Source organism: Malaclemys terrapin, chromosome 3 (assembly GCF_027887155.1).
Source record: "Malaclemys terrapin pileata isolate rMalTer1 chromosome 3, rMalTer1.hap1, whole genome shotgun sequence".
Taxonomy (NCBI): Eukaryota; Metazoa; Chordata; order Testudines; family Emydidae; genus Malaclemys; species Malaclemys terrapin.
Window position 1 is genome coordinate 107,558,880 of NC_071507.1, and position 19,542 is coordinate 107,578,421.

The 19,542-nt window shown below is 39.7% G+C and overlaps 2 long non-coding RNA genes across 3 annotated transcripts in view; one reads left to right on the forward strand and one right to left on the reverse strand.

The window, feature by feature from the left end:
- The window catches only part of LOC128835067 (uncharacterized), an 81,971-nt gene that overhangs the window by 5,909 nt on the left and 56,520 nt on the right, over window positions 1-19,542 (reverse strand). The window contains exon 1 of one of the 2 annotated variants that reach the window (XR_008444565.1): window positions 10,909-10,950. The exons of the other annotated variant lie outside the window; for it this stretch is intronic. This is a non-coding gene — a long non-coding RNA (uncharacterized LOC128835067). Of the gene's footprint in view, window positions 1-10,908; window positions 10,951-19,542 lie in introns of those variants that run through there. 2 annotated transcript variants of the gene reach the window in all.
- On the forward strand, window positions 787-15,540 carry LOC128835069 (uncharacterized). Its single transcript, XR_008444567.1, has 3 exons — window positions 787-1,030; window positions 12,974-13,138; window positions 13,593-15,540. It is a non-coding gene; the product is annotated as an uncharacterized LOC128835069 (long non-coding RNA).

Below are 19,542 nucleotides of genomic sequence, written 5' to 3' on the forward strand. Positions count from 1 at the left end.
TGGAGTATTGTGTCCAGTTCTGGGCGCCGCATTTTAAAAAAGATGTGGAGAAACTGGAAAGGGTCCAAAGAAGAGCAACAAGAATGATTAAAGGTCTTGAGAACATGACCTATGAAGGAAGGCTGAAAGAATTGGGTTTGTTTAGTTTGGAAAAGAGAAGACTGAGAGGGGACATGATAGCAGTTTTCAGGTATATAAAAGGGTGTCATAAGGAGGAGGGAGAGAACTTGTTCACCTTAGCCTCTAAGGATAGAACCAGAAACAATGGGTTTAAACTGCAGCAAGGGAGGTCTAGATTGGACATTAGGAAAAAGTTCCTAACTGTCAGGGTGGTTAAACACTGGAACAAATTGCCTAGGGAGGTTGTGGAATCTCCGTCTCTGGAGATATTTAAGAGTAGGTTAGATAAATGTCTATTAGGGATGGTCTAGGCAGTATTTGGTCCTGCCATGCGGGCAGGGGACTGGACTCGATGACCTCTCGAGGTCCCTTCCAGTCCTAGAATCTATGAATCTATGAATAATTCATCCATGGTGACATCCCATTGAAGTTACTGGAGTAGTTACGCTAGAGATGAATTAGGTCTGATGAGCTTTGTTTGCCCTAGAGAACTGCATCATTGCTACTTTCACCTGTGTGGTTGAGCCAGTGCGAGACGTAGCAGCGCAGTGTGTCCACACTGATCAGCCCATTTCAGGTGCACTACTGCCCCACATCCACACACAGCACTCCTTACAAATGCTTGGATGGATAGAGATGGTTGTCTTTTCCCCCCAGATTCCTGACTCAAGTCCCAGGAGCAGGGACATAATGCATATGGGATATAATGTCTGTTCAGAATCTGATTTATTCCAATAGATCCTTTGATTGACACTGCCCTTTGCAAGGATGCACATGCCATCAAACTCATATTGGCATGTTGGAGGGTCATCAGCTCCTACGCCACCTGATGCCCAAATTACTCTTGGCATGGAGATCCATGGCTTTCTACAGTGAGCACCAGCACCTTTGAGTAGCAATGCTCAACGGGGTAAGGAGCTAATGGCTAATGCTGTTCTTTTCATTCATGCTATGATATGTTTTGTCGAGTGGTTGTTTTGCTTTCTTGGTTTCTTTTGTTGTTTTTGTGAGTTCGTTTGATGAGCAAATGCAGTTCAGGAGGGAAGAGATCCAAACAGGACACTCCAGGAGGCCCTGTTCCTCCTCCTGTAGTGGGAGCTGGGGCATGTGTAGATGGTTAGGAGAGCTGTAGGGGACAGCTGGGATTATTTTTTAAAGACATTTTCTTTCACATCATCACTATATTGTTTCCAACTAAACTAAACAGAATAAAAAAAAGTGAAAGGGAGAACTGCACTTGGAAGGAATTGACTCAGTGTGAAATCCTTCAATATGTTCGTAAATCTGGCTTTTGATCTTTCCTGTCCCTTCAACCTACCATGCAGAGGTCCTGTTCCCCTACTACAGGATGTGAGTAAAGGCCATTTCAATCAATGGGAGTTGCCCATATTATCTGATAAGAAAATAGGGCCTAAGCAAATACTTGGGTTTCATTTCAGTTCCTGAACAGCTCTCTCATCATAGCAGGTGAAGAAGAAATTTGCTGCCAAGAAAAATCTCTTCTTTGTATATGTAAGAGGTTTCTTTTCAGACACTAGGTAATCTGATCCTCTGATAATAGCAAACTGGATTTAGCTTTAATTGAATATTAGAGATTTTCTTTTGGCTGTGCCCAGCTACAGTAATAACAGTTACTTATTTGCATAGTGCCTCCCACCACCCTGAAGAATCCCAGAGCACTTTATTAACGTAACACATTTATTTTATGGAGCAGTAGCAGCCATGGACAGATAAGAGTGAAAATGAGTTTTCATTTTAAACTGATTTCTCCAAATCTTTGAAAGGATTTTCAGAATCTGGGCTGCCCTCAATCCCCTCCTTAAAAAAAAAAAAATAGAAGAAGTAGTCCATTGGTTATTTGGAAATTAAAAAATGGGTATGGGAAGCAGCTTACTATTATATTTCATTTCTGTTAGCTCAGCGGATAATACAATCCCCTCTATTATTCTGGTTTAATATCACTCCAGGTGAGCATACATTGCCTGTTAAAAAATTACTAGTATCAGTCTAACAGAATTAAATAACTACCCATCAGAAACTGCTGTTTTAATGAACAAGAAATAAAGTTTTTCTGAGTGTAACTTAGCTATATTTAATTTTTAAACCCTTTATTTTTAAACAAAATTAAAGCACATTTCAAGTCCCACATCAGTTTTATTGTTATTCCCACTTGCAGCTTTTTGCTTTGAATAATTCAGCAGATTCAGTAGCCTACGTCAAGCCTAACCCCAAATTTACAAAACTCAATTTAAAGGTTCTCACCCTAAGAAGTACATTTAATAAATTATGTATTTTGCAATGGATTGTAAATAGCCCATACATTTTCCCCGTGATACTATTCATTTTCACATTAAAGAAAGAGAAAAGTTAAATATGGTATAAATATTCCTTTAGCCAAAACCCTGAGTTTCTCTTCTCCAAATTTCACCATTAGAAAATTTGGCCCAATAGAAAAGCCATTATAGGTTCCTGCAATCAGCACTAGTTACAACTGCATGCAGAAAATGAGACGTAAAATTCCAATTAAACTTATAATAATCTCATTGTGTAATTTACCAAATATATAATTTATTGTACATTTACTGAGAAAAATACAGAAGAAGGAATACTCTACATAACCTGGCAATTAGGTATGTGCCTTTGGCACACAGGCTTCACAGTTTCAAACTAGAAATGGGCTGGAGCTGCAAATTTTAGATTTGGATCCTGATTTTAAACACTTTAAAGTTTAGGGGTGTTCAGATGTGGCATTTTGGTTTAGGCCAATGAAAAAGATATGGGTCAACTTTCAATAGTTAGATGTACCTGTTTAGATTCCAATACAGAGCGATGGTTTCAAGTGCAAGGTTTTGGTTCAGAATAATTACCCTATACATGAATAAACATAATACAATGTAATTAAAATGTTAGCTATGAAGGGCTAGATCAGGAATCGGCAACCTTTGGCACACGGCCCATCAGGGAAATCCGCTGGTGGGCTGGGACGGTTTGTTTACCTGCAGCACCCGCAGGTTCAGCTGATTGCAGCTCCCACTGGCCGCAGTTCGCCATTCCAGGCCAATGGGAGCTGCGGGAAGCGGCGTGGGCTGAGGGATATGCTCAGGGCAGTATTGTAAAGTTACAATGCAACCTCTAATGTCTCTGAGCCAAAACTTTGTTTAAATGTATCCAGTCCAATAAATATTAGATTTTGCCTTCTCCCTACTTCTCATTTTTCCTCTCTAGAATTGAACAGTGAGAAAACCCATTAGGGCTTGTGTTAGTAACAGCCAGTGTTCTTGTGCGCACGTGTAGGGTGAATCAATTAATTCCCATTAGTCTGAAAGCGTATGGTGAAAGCATAGCATTGGCCTAATATACAGATCCTTTTTTGAATGACTTGCCTTATTCCTCTGTGTTTGCACTTCAGGCACTAAGAGTGAACTTTATGCATTAGCCTGATGCCAAATTAGGTTTAAAGATACAAATTGACTTTACAAACCCTATATAATGCCTGCAGAGAAAACTGTTTCACATTTTGAAATGCAGTTTTTGGGGTGGATGGCTAGGGCAGCAATTACCTAGCTTACTTAACTGAATTATACTTCTAACTTGTGATGAATCACTTCCCAGCAATAAATTATTATTTTTATTACAGTAGTTTCTAGAGTCTCTGATTGGGGCCCAATTCATTGTGCTAGGGGCTGTACAAATATATACCCAGAATAAGTAAAGGAGACAGAATCTGGCCCAAACATTCTTGGGACCAATCGCCAAGAGTCGGATTCTACTGTCCTTACTCATGTTGGTTAGTCCTGTAGTGTGAGACACCCTGCTGTCTTCAGTCAGACTTGTAGTGAAGCAAAGTACTGAGGGATAGCTCAGTGGTTTGAGCATTGGCCTGCTAAAACCAGGGTTGTGAGTTCAGTCCTTGAGGGGCCCATTTAGGATCTGGAGCAAAAATCTGTCTGGGGATAGGTCCTGCTTTGAGCAGGTGATTGGACTAGATGACCTCCTGAGGTCCCTTCCAACCCTGACATTCTATGATACTATACAGTGTGCTGGCTTGTGGAACCCTCACTCCAGCTGGTAAGTGATGACTTACACAAGCACTCCCACTGAAGTCACTCGGACTCATATGAGGGACAGCTCACACATGGGAGTAAGGAGTTCACAGTCTGGCCTAATGTGACTGAAAATATCAGAATCTGGCTCTAAGTAGCCAGATGGAATATAATGGGAAAGACCTATGTAACAACAGGTGTAAAGAATCCCAGAAGCAATCAGAATGGAGTGAGAAATATATAACAAAAACAACAAGGAGTCTGGTGGCACATTAAAGACTAACAGATTTATCAGGGCTTAAGTTTTCATGTGTAAAAATCCCCACTTCTTCAGATGCATGGATGAAGTGTTTTTGTTTTTGTTGTTGAAGAAGTGGGTTTTTTACCCACAAAAGCTTATGCCCAAATAAATCAGACTAACACGGCTATCCCTCTGATAACAAAATCAGGTTATCTGGGAAGATCTAGCACAGAACCAGTAGTATCATTTATTAATAAATGTTCCTTTTATTTAATCAAAGTATGCACGAAGAGCCATGTTATTTGAAGAGAAAGAACACAAAAACATAGTATAAAAACACACTTTCCCCTAAATAATATTAGTCAACCAACTCTTTTCCCGCTAGGTTACGCCATATTGCTAACCTATACATATGTTCCCCAGGGCATCATTGAGAAAAATAAACTGCAGTCTCCATCATCCCTCACCTTTATTTATTCAGGGTTTAACTGCATTTTAGCACCTGAAGAAGCATTTTGTGCAGTAATGGGAATGAAGTGGCCGTTTAACCTCTCTTGGAAGTTTTGCTGAAGTCAACTGTATAGGCTCAATCCTATTGTGAGTAATGAAATATCTATGATTGAAAATATCCAGTTTCCATCTAGCAGATGTAACCTTTGTAATTTGCCACTGTTCAGAAATAGCTGCTTTCTTTCATGTGCTGCAGCTTGAATATATTCTACCATATTCTTTCATGATTTTTTTTCTTACGAGCAAATAAACTGCAAATTGGAGGACAAAGGACCAGATTTTTGAAGGTGTTGATGCACCTAACTCCTATTGATGTTTACGGTATAAAGGACCTGACCCGTATTGATTTCAAGGGGAATAAGGTGCTTAAATACCTTAAAAAATATCTGGCCATATATCCCCTGCTTCCATAGAAAAGCCCATGGAAGAAACAAACAATCAATCAATTAAACAAACAAGCACTCAAAAAACTCCAAGGCTTTTCACTTAAGGACTGCCTGTTCTTGGAGCTGGGGGTCTGATTCCTAGCTTGAGGCGATATACTCACACCAGCTCTATTCAAGCCAGTGCACTAAAAATAGAATGTAACCATGGCAGTATGAGCATGTGCTTGCTTTGCTGGTGCCTAGAGCCGGTCCTGCTTTCAATTAAAAAAAAATTCAAGGAATTTGTAATAAATGGATTAACTTCTTATTACCGAACCATAATTGACTAAAAAAGTAGTAGGCCAAGTGGAAGTGGAGGAGGAGGTGGGGAGGACATTCAGGGTTTTGGATCATGTTGTTCTGCTAGTTTGGCTATTTGCATAGCTTCAGAGCCATCAGAAACCCTACAGGAAACTACTGGAAGTTGGAGCGATAGGCACCATTGTTACATGGACAATCAGTTGACTGTATCCCTTTCAAATTATATAAGTAGCACAACAAATGAACCCAGAGATCTATATACAATTAACTCCCTGTCCTTGATATATGTGCGCAAAAGGAAATTGTGCAGGGGAAGTTCCTGCAGAATAAAGCTATGGAGTTCCGAATGTGTGCAGATAAGGGCTCAGCTACACTCAGTCACCTGCTCCATACCCTGCCTCTGCACTGGGGAAGTTCTGATGGTGGCTAGGAAGAACGGGCTCTGTTCCTGAGCAGGTGCTGCCTCACAAAGCTGCTGCTGCCTAGACTCCTCTCTGCCATTCATCCAATCCCAAGCCCGCTAGCTCACCATGTAGGCAGCATGAAAAGGGGTGTATGTAACAATTTTAATTTGCAGGGCCATGTAGATGAATAGCACAGTGGGTCTCATCTGTTGATTACCAATGGGCCGGACTATAAAAGCCTGTAGCCTATTACTCTGTTCTGATACCATCAGTGCTCACAAATTAAGTGGCATCAGATGAGGTCATTACTTGGATGGGAAACAGTTGGTTGCAGTGTAAAATAGGCTTGATGGTTAAGTGTTTTTTGCCTATGAGTCAATATGGGAATGTTTGCCCAGCATGGCACATGGGGGTGCTGGGAAGCTGCAGACCATCGGCCTGATTCTCCTCACAGTTACACTGCTGTAAATCAGAATTAACTCCACTGAAATCAATCAAGTCACGCTGATTTAAAACCAAAATAAATAACCGCAGAATCAGATCCTCAACTGGTGTAAATTACCACAGCTCCATGAAGCTATAATCATTTTCACCAGCTCAGGATTTGACCTTGTGTCTTTCTGATGAAAAACCAATTCCCTTATCCTCTATTATTACCATTAAAGCACCCACATTCTTGGTAGAGGGGGTTACTTAGGGTCTGTGAGATTTGGCAATGGAATTTCCTGGGTGGAATTTTGCCAGTATACATGACCGCCTCAGTGTTAAATAAACAGTGTTATTTTGATATATATGCAATTATTTGTTTTAAATTTAAAAATTGCTTGTTCAGCATTGCTGTTGGAGGTAGTCTTAAGAATGTGCAAAGTGAGGTAAGAATTTTCCCAGACAGATTAGGTACATAGTTAAGTTTTATAAACTTAGTCTTAACCCTCTTTTGGAAAGCTTCTTTTCTAAGAATTCCATTAAAGTATGAACAGCTATTGTTTGATTTATAACTGTTTAGCATGAAGGGCTAAATTCACTCCTGGTATAATCCTGTTGATTTCTGTCTGTTTTAGAACAGAGAGGAATTTTGTCCAAAGGTTTTGGACCAAAATCTGGTGGGGGTCTAGACATAAACACAAATGGATCTGTAAATGAATTCACAGATATGCAGCAAAAACAGCATTAGTTTATACCTTTGGAAAATGCAGTCTGAAGCATAGCACTCTGACAGTCTATTTCTATTAGAATGCAAATAACTTGCAAAGTGGGGCTGTGCAGAGAGACTATTGCTGGCTCAGGAAGCGTACATACAAAGTAGGGTGATCATCACACTCCTGACCCTGCAGCATGCCCTCTGTAGATCCTGTTGCAGAAAGCCTGCTGCAGAACTGTACTACTGGGATATTTTGGGGAAGCTACTATACGGCCTTGTCTACCCTAGAAAAGATGAAGTGGTTTAACTAAATTGAGTTTAAATCAATCTAGTTAAACTAGTGCAAAGCCCCACTGAATTAACCATAGTTTAAATCAATTTAGCATAATTTGGTGAGTTACAGAAGGTTTGGATAGAAATATGATTTTTGGGAACAGCAACCAGTCAATTTTTATGTTTTATGCTTTGTATCTTTCATATTATTTTGATATATCAATGTTTCTTCTGTATGTGTGCAAATATCTGATTTGTGTTCACTGTTCAACAATTTGTGCACAAAACTTGTGTGCATAATTGGCTCGTCGTTTAGCTAGGTCTCCACCCAACAGTTCTTAGAACCTAAAGTAAATGGCATACTATGAAGCTAGCAATAGTCATAGCCAATAAACAAAAGATGTTTGAGAATTTCCTATTTTTATCTTCAATGTATTTGTGTTACCGGTAAAAGGATTGGTACTGTAGCAGCTGACCAGGTGCATGGTTTGCACATTCTGGAGCTGACGTACTTATGCTGGTGTGCTCTTCCAGAAGGATCAGTGTAGCTGTCTTCTTAAACAGAAAGTTTCTGAGACAAGGATTAGCAGAGTAGTTAGTGTGATTATATGCTAATTATTTGTTATTTTTTAACTCCGTGCAAGATGTTTGGATATATAATATAGGGTGAGATTTTCAAAGCTGTAGAGAATTTTGCCACACAACCTGTAGCTAAATCCATTAGTCAGCTTTGACATCTCAACTATATCATCCACTGTTAGGTGCTACTCTTTGAATAGCATAGTGTACTAAAAGTATTGGAAACATTTTCTCCCTTGTCCTTCTACTCTTCCAAGGACCCTAAAGACTCACAGAGGGGTGACAAACATACCCTGTCCTCCAGTTAATTAGAGATGGTTGAAACTCAGAATTTCTGTTCCATGAGAAATTCTAACATTTTAAAATTTCCTTTCATCCCAAATCAGAACAAAATTTCAAAATTTCTCTTAAAACAAAAATTCCAAAAAAATTAATTTGGGAAAATATTGAAATGTTTCACAGGAACTTGTCTGCAAAATGATGATTTCAAAATTGAAATGTTTTGTGAGTATTGATTTTTGTCAACCTTTTTGACTCAATATCAAAATGTTTTGTTTCAATAAGATCAAAGAGCTTCATTTTTTCTTTGTTTTGACATTTATATAAGTCAAAATGATAAAGTAAAATAGAAATACTTCAACCTCATTGAAATAAAATCTTTAGAGAATTCTTAATGGAAAAATCCAATATATTCCCATGAAATAGTTTGATTTTTGTCAAATCAGCATTTTCCAATGAAAAGCTGTTCCATCAGAAAATTTTCAACCAGTTCTGCTGATGGTTCTCAACAGCTGTCTCCCTTGCTAACCTAGAAGAACTTTTAATGAAAAAATTCCTCTTAGTATTTGTGAAATATCATTTATTTTTTTACTACAGTGCCTGATTAGATTTTTTGACATCTCTTTTTAGTTGACAAGGCATACCAACTTGAATGTTGTCAAAAATGTATTGTTCAAATTGTTTTGTGCCATTGGATCCCTAATCTTGTTAGCTAATGTACTCTTTCTCTCTCTCTTTAAAGTAAAATAATAGTACCACACTTTTGGAAGACTACAAGTTCATATCATAACTGTAGTTATTCAGCATCAATCAATTACATGTTCCTACTGATATTGCACAGGAGTTCATGAAAAGGGCCAGGATTGGCAATTTTTTGACTGGAAGTTATATAGTACAATTAACTCAACAAAACATTAGAATGTCTGCTTATATCGAGGACTCTTTGATTTGACCAATGTTTGTTTCAAAGTGTTCTTGTTATGTGAAGTCTAGATTCATGTCTTTGCTAAATGGTTTTTTTCCCTATGTACTCTACTGTAGTTTATAATTGAACTGCAGAAGGTTTGTCAAGAAGTGATCACATGGAAAAGACTAATGCTTCAGCTGATTTTACTTTTCTGGTTTCGTGTTTGGAAAAGTTGCCACACCAACTACAAAAATGTGGCTTTTTGCCCAGCAGTGACTAAGCAAGTTGAAACTAATGTTGCTGTAAATCCCTCCCCTGAGCAGGAGGGATTTGTATGTCCTTTCCTCCCCTTGAGAGCACTTTTCGCCATGCAAGCTTAAAGTTCCATTGGATACACTTTCCTTTCTGAAGTATTTATATCCCAACTGGTTAACACAATGTAATATATACTAGAATGAAGCAGGGTGGGTCACATAAACAACAGGAGGTAGTCAGAGGCACTTTACAATGGCAATTCACCATGGAAACATCAAACATAATATAGTGATCCTGTGTCTATTTATTTGTAGTGTTTAGCAATAGCCTGGAACTAACTGATAGAAATCCTGGCTTCTGGGAAGGTTCTGTTACAGGCTTCTAAAGTGACACCATGAAGAAACAAATCTGAAGTGTGCAACTCTTGTCTAGTTGTCCTTTGCACAAATAATTTGGCCACCAATCTATTTGTTTTTTATTGTCTGTATGATGGTTGTTAGCTATGTTGACAATGCAGCCATCTGAATCTCATCAGCATATTTATAGAAGAAAACTGGCTTTGGATGGAAGGAGGGAATTGGCGAGCATTTACAGAATCCTGCAAAGATGGGGAAGGAAGGGGTTAACTCCTTGTCAAAGGGGCTAAGTGAAGCTCATGCCCCACCAGAGACAACCTGCTCAGCCTGCCAGCTGGAGAGAGAAAGGGTTTCTTTCCATCAGGCAAATGAAGAGCTTGAGCGTGAGGCACTCAAAGAACAGAAATTTTCTTGTTTCTCTCTTCCCCCAATCTAGGGAGATAATAGGGCCTAGCATGCCACTGCCATGTCTGATGGCCACTGAATAGGTGGCCTGGTGTTTCTGCAACAGGGATTGTTTTATATACATACCAAAAAACGGTGCTACTTTTCCTAACTCAAGGGGGACAAGAAGCAAGAGATTCTCAAACCAAGCCTGTCTTAGGGGTCCTGTAGACTCTGGGAGATAGACTGGTAACCAGAGATTAAAACTTCTCACTCCCAGATAAAACTGCTTATTCTCCTTTTGCTTTGATTATCCCTCCACTGAAATGAGCCTACCTATATTTGGCAATGAGCTCTACCTGGTGCATCAGGCTAAGGAAAGTCTTAGTCTTTATCTTTGTAAACTGACCAGAACAGAGAGCAGCCCAGTGCATTAAAGAGACAGTGAACTAGTTGACTGGGTTTTCCCTTGATATTTGGGATCCCAATACTAACGTCTAGGTCAGTTAAGTACAGGGAGAAAAAGAAATATATAGAACACGACTTCAATTTATAAACATTGGCAAATAGCAGGTCATGGCAGTAGCAATTTTAGAAAGGGATATACTACCTATATCACACAGAGGCTATTGAAGGCTTTCTCCTGCTGCAGATGTGTCCTGCCATTTGGACATATGGTAAGGAAAAAGGGAGGGAGTCTTTTCTCAATTCTGTTGTAAAAACTTCATACCTTCATTGTCCTTTGCTTGAGAAGGCAAACTGAAAACCTAATTGCTGGGTTTTTAAGCCTGATTGATTCTAAATTAAGCCCACTTCAAGATTCTCTTCTCCCCCAATCCACTCCCACTCTCACCTGCAGTTAGTTGGTTCTTGTGTCCTAGTGGGTTGTTTCCTTTTGGGATGGAAAACTGAAGTGTTCCATGAATGGCTACATGAAAAGGCATCAGAAAGCAGTGGTTGCTACTGTGGAATGAGGATTCTGACATTTAAAAGAGGGAAATCAACAACATAGACTGTACTGGCAGCATTCACAGATGGCAAAAAGTGGGGATTTCCCCCCTCCTTAATTAAATAAGTGATTAAACAGTGTGTTTTATACTTGTGTATAATCTCTATTACATACCTGCTTATGTACAAGAAAATTATTCATGATATGGATTTTTTTCTCCAAACCAGTTTAACCCATTTCCACCATGAAATAATTATGCTATTTTGCATTTGGAGAAATCAAATTAAATTGACTTTATGCTAGAGGTTTAGAGAATAACAAACTATGAAAAAAAATATTATGTGACCATCAGTTTGTTCCAGTTCTGCCAAGAACCCCTTAGCAAAATTAAGATTTACTCCAAGTGACTCTATTTCTAGTTCTTTATAACTTTAATTCTGAAAAATATCTTAGTACTTGGAACATTTGCCAGAAAGATTCTGACTGGGCTTTTTATCCAGTGTATTATATATTATCTTATTATTTTACTTTTATTCATTTTATTTCATGATTCAACTAAAGCAACTGGCAAAACTCTTCTTTTATTTCAGTTTACATAATCCAACAATAAAAATGAGGAGTCTGGTGGCACCTTAAAGACTAACAGATTTATTTGAGCATAAGCTTTTATGGGGTTTTTTTTACCCACGAAAGTTTATTCGCAAATAAATCTGTTAGTCTTTAAGGTGCCACCAGACTCCTCATTGTTTTTATGGATACAGACTAACATGGCTACCCCCCAATACTTGGCATAATCCAACAATAATAGTCCTTTATTCTGTATGAGATGGGACTGATTTGATGAATATGTACAGATCTGCTTTGGGTCTTGTCTACGCCTAAAAGGGTTTGCCAGTATATCTATACAGGTGGAACTATGCTGGCAAATCCCACTGGTGGAGATGCAGTTTCTATCTGCAAAAGAGTTCTTTTGCTGATATAGCTTCAGCCAGTTCCCAAAACTGAATAATCTGCACTGGCAAAAGAGTCCAAAACTGCTTCTACCATAGGGCTTTTACCAGCACAACTACGTTGGTTAGGGGGATGATTTTTTCATACTCCCGATCAACATAGCTATGCCAATAAAACTTTCTAGAGTGGACCAGGTCTTGGGTGGAATTACATACCAGTAGGAGAGACCACCCTGGAGATAGCTATTGTGCGAACAGTTCCCCAAACTGCAATCCTTGTTCAGGCAAATGGCCTATTGAAGTCAATGAATTTGCCTAGGACTAGGACCATAGATCACACCCATATTGTGGAAGGCTCTATGGTGACCAAATTAACTGTAATCACAAGCAGTTTGACTAAAACTTGACTTAGGGTTTGTTTACACTTACAGCATTGTAGCAGCATGGCTACCCCCTTGTAGTGCTTAGTGAAGACTCTACTTACGCCGACAGAATAATTTCTCCTGTCAGTGTAGGGACTTCACCTCCTTGAGAGGCAGTAGCTATGTTGACAGGAGAAACTCTCCCATTGACATAGTGTTGTTTACACCCAGAGGTAGGTCGGTATATCTACGTCGCTCAGGGGGGTGGATTTTCCACCCCCCTGAGGGACGTAATTATACCACCTAAGTTTGTAGTGTAGACCGGGGCTAAGTCTCGCTGAGTGCTAGAGCTGGATGAATTGCGCAAACCTTGACAAATATCTTTTGTGATACTCGTTTGCTTTAAAGTTCAATAATGTTATTTACCCCTTGTTTTCCCGCTTCTCCATGAACACTTCTGTGAGTGGGGGCTTTTCTTTGCATTTATTATTTTATTTTATTCATATTATTATTATTTGTTTATTTGTATTGCAGTTGCACCTAAAAGTCCCTGTCAGGATGAGACCTCTACTGCGCTAGGTGCTGTACAAACACAGAACTAAAAGATGGTCCCTATCCCAAGCGTTTACAGTCTAAGTACAATCGTCACACAAACAGCCATATTCATATGTGAATAAGAGTACTCATGGGGAAATACAGGTATGTGCTATTTAACCCAAAGAGTGCTAATCCTGTTTATACAATTTCAGACATCTAATCATGCAGCAGAAACAATAGCATGTGACTTGGGGAGGGGGCAATCACACACCATGAATTATAGCGATGAATGGTTTGTGAACCTCCCATAGAAACGTGTCTGCATAAAATGTTCAAACCATTAGAAATAACGAATATTTATGTCAATGTAAAAGTCTGTGGGTAGTTTGTGAATTTAAAAATAGGTTACACTTGGCAGATGAAGTATTGTCTAAGATTAGCTACCGCATACTTGGGTTTAAAACCCAAGGAAGAGATAAATGGATAATTTCACTCCTCTTCATCTGCCAAGGCTCTGTCTGTAGGTGGTACAAAAATATGAATTGAAGGGCAAAAGAAAAAGAATGGTAGAAATTCAATGTTTCTTTAGCACACTAAACATTTTCTGTAATTTCAGTTTCCTCCATTGTGATTGCCAAGCACCCTGCATCTGTGTGTGTAGGTTGGCAGGGGATCTGCATTGTAGATAAATGGAATACACTTGCATACCTTCCCTATCTCTTCCCTGTCCCTCCACACTGATATGTGAGGTAGCTTCAGGAGCTCACTTTCACAGTGCATGACTGTTGAAGAATCCCTTCCATTCCCTTTCCTATATCTTCAGCCTTTCTGCACACTAGCTCCACTGCCTTCCAGACCATAGGAAGCCATAAATGGATGGGGCTGCACATTATAAATATCTAGGAAAAATGACATTAACAGTTACATTGTCCATCTAAATATTATGCTATGGGAATCAGAGAACCACTGCAGTGAGTACAGGACCTATGAGCTTCTCTCTATAGCACTGCTATGGGTACCCGCATGTCCCCACAGTATGCCAACATTTTTATGGCTGACTTAGAACAACGCTTCCTCAGCTCTTGTCCCCTAACGCCCCTATTCTACTTGTGCTACCTTGATAACATCTTCATCATCTGGACCCATGGAAAAGAAGCCCTTGAGGAATTCCACCAGGATTTCAACAATTTCCATCCTACCATCAACCTCAGCCTGGACCAGTCGACACAAGAGATCCACTTCCTGGACACTACAGTGCAAATAAGTGATGGTGACATAAACACCACCCTATACCAGAAACCTACTGACTGCTATACTTACCTACATGCCTCCAGCTTTTATCCAGACCACATCACACGATCCATTGTCTACAGCCAAGCTCTAAGATACAACCGCATTTGCTCCAATCCTTCAGACAGAGACAAACACCTATAGGATCTCTATCAAGCATTCTTACAACTACAATACCCACCTGCTGAAGTGAAGAAACAGATTGACAGAGCCAGACGAGTACCCAGAAGTCACCTACTACAGGACAGACCCAACAAAGAAAGTAACAGAACTCCACTAGCCGTCACCTTCAGCCCCCAACTAAGACCTTTCCAGCGCATCATCAAGGATCACAACCTATCCTGAAAGACGATCCCTCACTCTCACAGACCTTGGGAGACAGGCCAGTCCTCTCTTACAGACAGCCCCCCAACCTGAAGCAAATATTAACCAGCAACCATACACCACACAACAAAAACACTAACCCAGGAACCTATCCTTGCAATAAACCCTGTTGCCAACTCTGTCCACATATCTATTCAAGGGACTCCATCATAGGACCTAATCACATCAGCCACACCGTCAGGGGCTCGTTCACCTGCACATCTACCAATGTGATATATGCCATCATGTGCCAGCAATTCCACTCTGCCATGTACATTGGCCAAACCAGACAGTCTCTACACAAAAGAATAAACGGACACAAATCAGACGTCAAGAATTATAACATTCAAAAACCAGACGGAGAACACTTCAACCTCCCTGGACACTCTATTACAGACCTACAAGTAGCAATTCTTCAACCAAAAAAACTTCAAAAACAGACTCCAATGAGAAACTGCAGAACTGGAATTAATTTGCAACCTGGACACCCTCAAATTAGACCTGAATAAAGACTGGGAATGGATGGGTCATTACACAAACTAAAAACTATTTCCCCATGCTTATTCTCCCCCCCCGTTACCCACACCTTCTTGTCAACTGTTTGAAATGGGCCATCCTGATTACCACTACAAAAGTGATTTTTCCTCCTGCTGATAATAGCCCACTTTAATTGATTTGTCTCGTTAGAGTTGGTGAGGCAACCCCCATCTTTTCATGTTCTCTGTGTGTATATACATAATCTTCCTACTGTATTTTCCGCTCCATGCATCTGATGATGTGGGTTTTAGCCCATGAAAGCTTATGCCCAAATAAATTTGTTAGTCTCTAAGGTGCCACAAGTACTCCTGTTCTTTTCTCTATAGCATGGTCCGGATTAGGCCATCAATGTCATTTATCTTCATGTTAGCCACTGAAAGTGTATACGTCTGTTGGCCATTGCTGATCATGGTATGTTATTGTCTTGATTTAAATATGCTGATTAAATTTTTGTACTTGATTATAATACTATTAATGAATGAATGTGATGTATCAAGCAGACAGAGATCTGGCCTCTTTGTGTCACTCAGATGATACACTGGAACCAGAATTGGGCCATAAATGGCCAGCAGCCTGTGGTGCACAAAGCTGGCAGAGGTGGCTCCTTCCACCCCTTTCCCTGGAGTAAATAATATGTCAGGGGAGGGAGGAAGCATGTAAGGGGTGGTAAGAGTAGCCCCTGAGTTTTTCTAACTCTTGCCACAGCTGGCTACTGATCATCAGGATTAGGGAGCTGTAGCCAGCTGCCTGATGACCCCTTCTTTCTCTTCTTGGTGGAGATCTTAGTGGAGCTCAGCTGCCACAGAGAATCTGGCCCTGAATCTCTTCCTGTCTGAAAGCTCCACTACAGAACACAGCTAAGAGAGATTCATAGATTTTTAAGGCCAGAAGGACTATTATGATCATCTAGTCTGATCTGCACAACACAGAGCATATAATCTGCCCTAGATGAGAAGAGATGGAACCCACTGATCTCATGTTTACCTAAATTCCGCACAAAGAAAAAGAGCTAATCAGAGAAGGAAGCCCACATTTTCAAATTGTAGGTTTTAAAATAAAAGGAAATTAACATACACAAACTTTTCATGCAGTAGTGTACGTTTCTATGGTTTTAGGATATTGTAGTTACTGTAAGGCTATTTGACAATGTATCTGCCTTTTCTTAACTGTTCCTTTGCACACTTTTAAAAGCTTAGTGTTTTCTCATTTCTCAGCATACATATATTTCAACTTCAATGTTAAATAGCAACCTTAATCTAAATCTAGCACAAAAAAAAAATTATTTGATCTGATAATTAGCAGGTATTTCAGTTCATAACACAAGTATACATAGATATGGGGTTAGATTATCTAGCTATACTAGATGGCACTTGAATAAGGCAAATGATAATTTAATCTTTCATTTTGCTAAAGTACTAACTCATAGACCTTTTGAAATAATGTAATTTTCTTTTTAAAATGTCTATTACATTTTCAGTTTACTGTGATTTATGCACCATTATCACCTTTTCTTAGCTAAAGCACTCACTGCTCACTACAATGGGGATTAGCTTTATTCCCGTTTTCCATCAGTTTTTGTTTCTACTTTAGAAATTTATTTTAGGCAGTTTTAAAATGCAGTTTGTCATAAACCCACCCTAACAAATTTCTATTTTAGGCCGGTGGTGACCAGCTAGGCTAACGGTTATGGTAACGGTAAGGAGAGGCAGAGGCAAACCAAGACAAAAGGGATACTTTTGATTGTTTAGAACTTTAGAAGGGAAACCCCAAAATTGTACCAGGACCATAAATAATATAGAACATTACCAAAGACTTACTACTAATAATAATAATAAACTATAGGTTACCAACTTATTAACATTTGTGAGCTTGTACATGTTGTGCCTTTACTACCAAATGCATTGTTATTAACAAGAACAAAAGAGATTACTCTACAATATACTGTATCACTTCAGAGAAGAATCAATTTTTTGTCTCTTTGGCTGTAAATCCAGCTCCACTCTTGCTGTCCTGTTCTTTGCTTCTCTTCGGCTTGAAGTACTCCTTAGACCTGATCTACACTTTGGGGCGGAAGAAGCTAAGTCGGTCTAAGTTACGCAACTTTAGCAATGAAAATAGGGTAGTTGAAGTCGACGTACTTAGAGCTGCTCACTGTGGTGTCTTCACTGCGGTAGGTTAACTGCTGACGCTCCCCCGTCGACTCCTCCTACGCTTCTTGCTCCAGTGGAGTACTGGAGTCAACAGGAGAGCACTCGGCGGTCAATTTTTCACATCTTCACTAGACATGATAAATTGACCCCCGCTGGATCGATTGCTCCGGAGGGAGGAGTAAACATGTGCTGAGATTGGGTGTTCCTGTGGCTGTACCTCTTTGCACTGAGTTTATCCACAAGTGGGGTTTCTTCACCTACTGAGCCCTCACTGGTCCATTAGGCACCTTTGAACTGTATTCCGTCAATATATGTTCAGAGAGTCATTCTCTCTGTTCACGCACTGTAGGTCCTTTGTGGTTGGAAATCTCTGTTACTGATTCCGGGATCTGTTTTCATCTCATGCCACTTTTTGATCAAGTCCCTTTTTCACCTATTTCCTTTCAAAAAAAGAACAGGAGTACTTGTGGCACCTTAGAGACTAACAAATTTATTAGAGCATAAGCTTTCGTGGACTACAGCCCACTTCTTCGGATGCATATTCTTCTATATGCATCCGAAGAAGTGGGCTGTAGTCCACGAAAGCTTATGCTCTAATAAATTTGTTAGTCTCTAAGGTGCCACAAGTACTCCTGTTCTTCTTTTTGCGGATACAGACTAACACGGCTGTTACTCTGAAACCTGTCATTATTTCCTTTCAGTTTTCTTTTCCCTTGCTCTCTCTCCGGTATGCCTGTAGATTTAATTTCCCGCTATTTTCCTTCTCTAAGAGTGCCTGCTCATATACCCATGTCTGTTCTTTTTTCTGCTTTTCCTTTCCTATTTTCCTTCTTTCCTCCTTTTATTCTCCTGTTCTTCTTCTAACTTATCCCTTCACCACCTACTGAGGCTCTAGTTCATCCACTAGCTCAGCATGAACCCTCTTCTTCTCTAACAGTGTTTTCCAACTGCTCCTTCAGGTAGATTCAGAGCCCCCACCCCCAGTCGAGCTGCCCTCTGGTTGGCAGTCTCTCTCCCCAGGACAGCAGTCTGTGTCACTGCATCGCAACTGCAGCAGGTGCTGGTGCCAATCTGAGGGGGACTGTGCTCCATTCTGAGAAGTGTTCAGAACCAGAGATTATTATTGAATACATTTATTTATTAATTTTACTTGTCATACAAGGGTTTGTGACAGTTATATAAAAAGGGCCAGATTCTCCACTAGTTTAATTCTCTATGGCTCCACTGAAATCTATGTTCATTGGTTAACGCCAAAGGAGCCATGTTGAGTTACACTAGCTGACCATCAGGCTGAAAAACTAAAAAGAGAGAGTGATTTAAAATGGTCTAGGCCACATTTATCCCTGGTGCAACCCTACTAACTTCAGTGGATTTACACTGAGGAGGAATCTGTCCCATAGTAAATTAGTTCACAACTAGGTAGTACAGTTTAATTACAACATGAAAAAAATACAACCAAGTGTAATAAGTAATTATTAGATTAGGAATAGGCTGAGAAAGTGGTCTCTAGATTCCACTGATTTAGTAGACCGGTAATATAATTGCAGGTTTCATAAATACTGGTGGTTACAGTCTCCTTTTGGTATCTCTACTGTAACTCTCTTACAACATGGAATGAGGAGGATATCCCTGTAATCTGGAAAGAGTTTTATTCACTATCATGCTGAGGAATGGAATGGAACTTTCTCATTACTTTACTAGAGATGGTCATGATGAAATTAAAGACATAACTGGCAGTCTCTACAATTGACAAAAGTTGGAGCTTGTCATGTCAGTCTCATGATAGCCACAGCTGATTTGCCTCAGTGCAGCAATGGAAAATATGCAAGTTGGCGGGGTGACTGATTAATTTACCCCTGGGGATCCGCCAGTCTGAATTGTCCTGTAATTAAAGCCATCCAGACAATGTAAATAATTGTCTTATAAACTTTCTGCATTGGAAACTTTCTACAGCTGTTTGTTCATTGGTCTGACTTTGTATTTACTAACTTGCCAATGCACTGGAAGCTCATTAAGTTTTAGTACCTGTCAAGGACTTTCTGTTCCTGTTCCCCTTGTCCTCACATGTAGCATTCCTGGCTGAAGCCTGCAGGTATAACAGTGCTAACTATTCATAGCTGAGGTCTGTATTCCACAGCATCAGCAAAACAAGGAAGGCAGCAGTCTAAGGACCTGACTTTTCAGAAGTTTACGCACCCACAACTTGAAATGAAATCAAATGAGAGC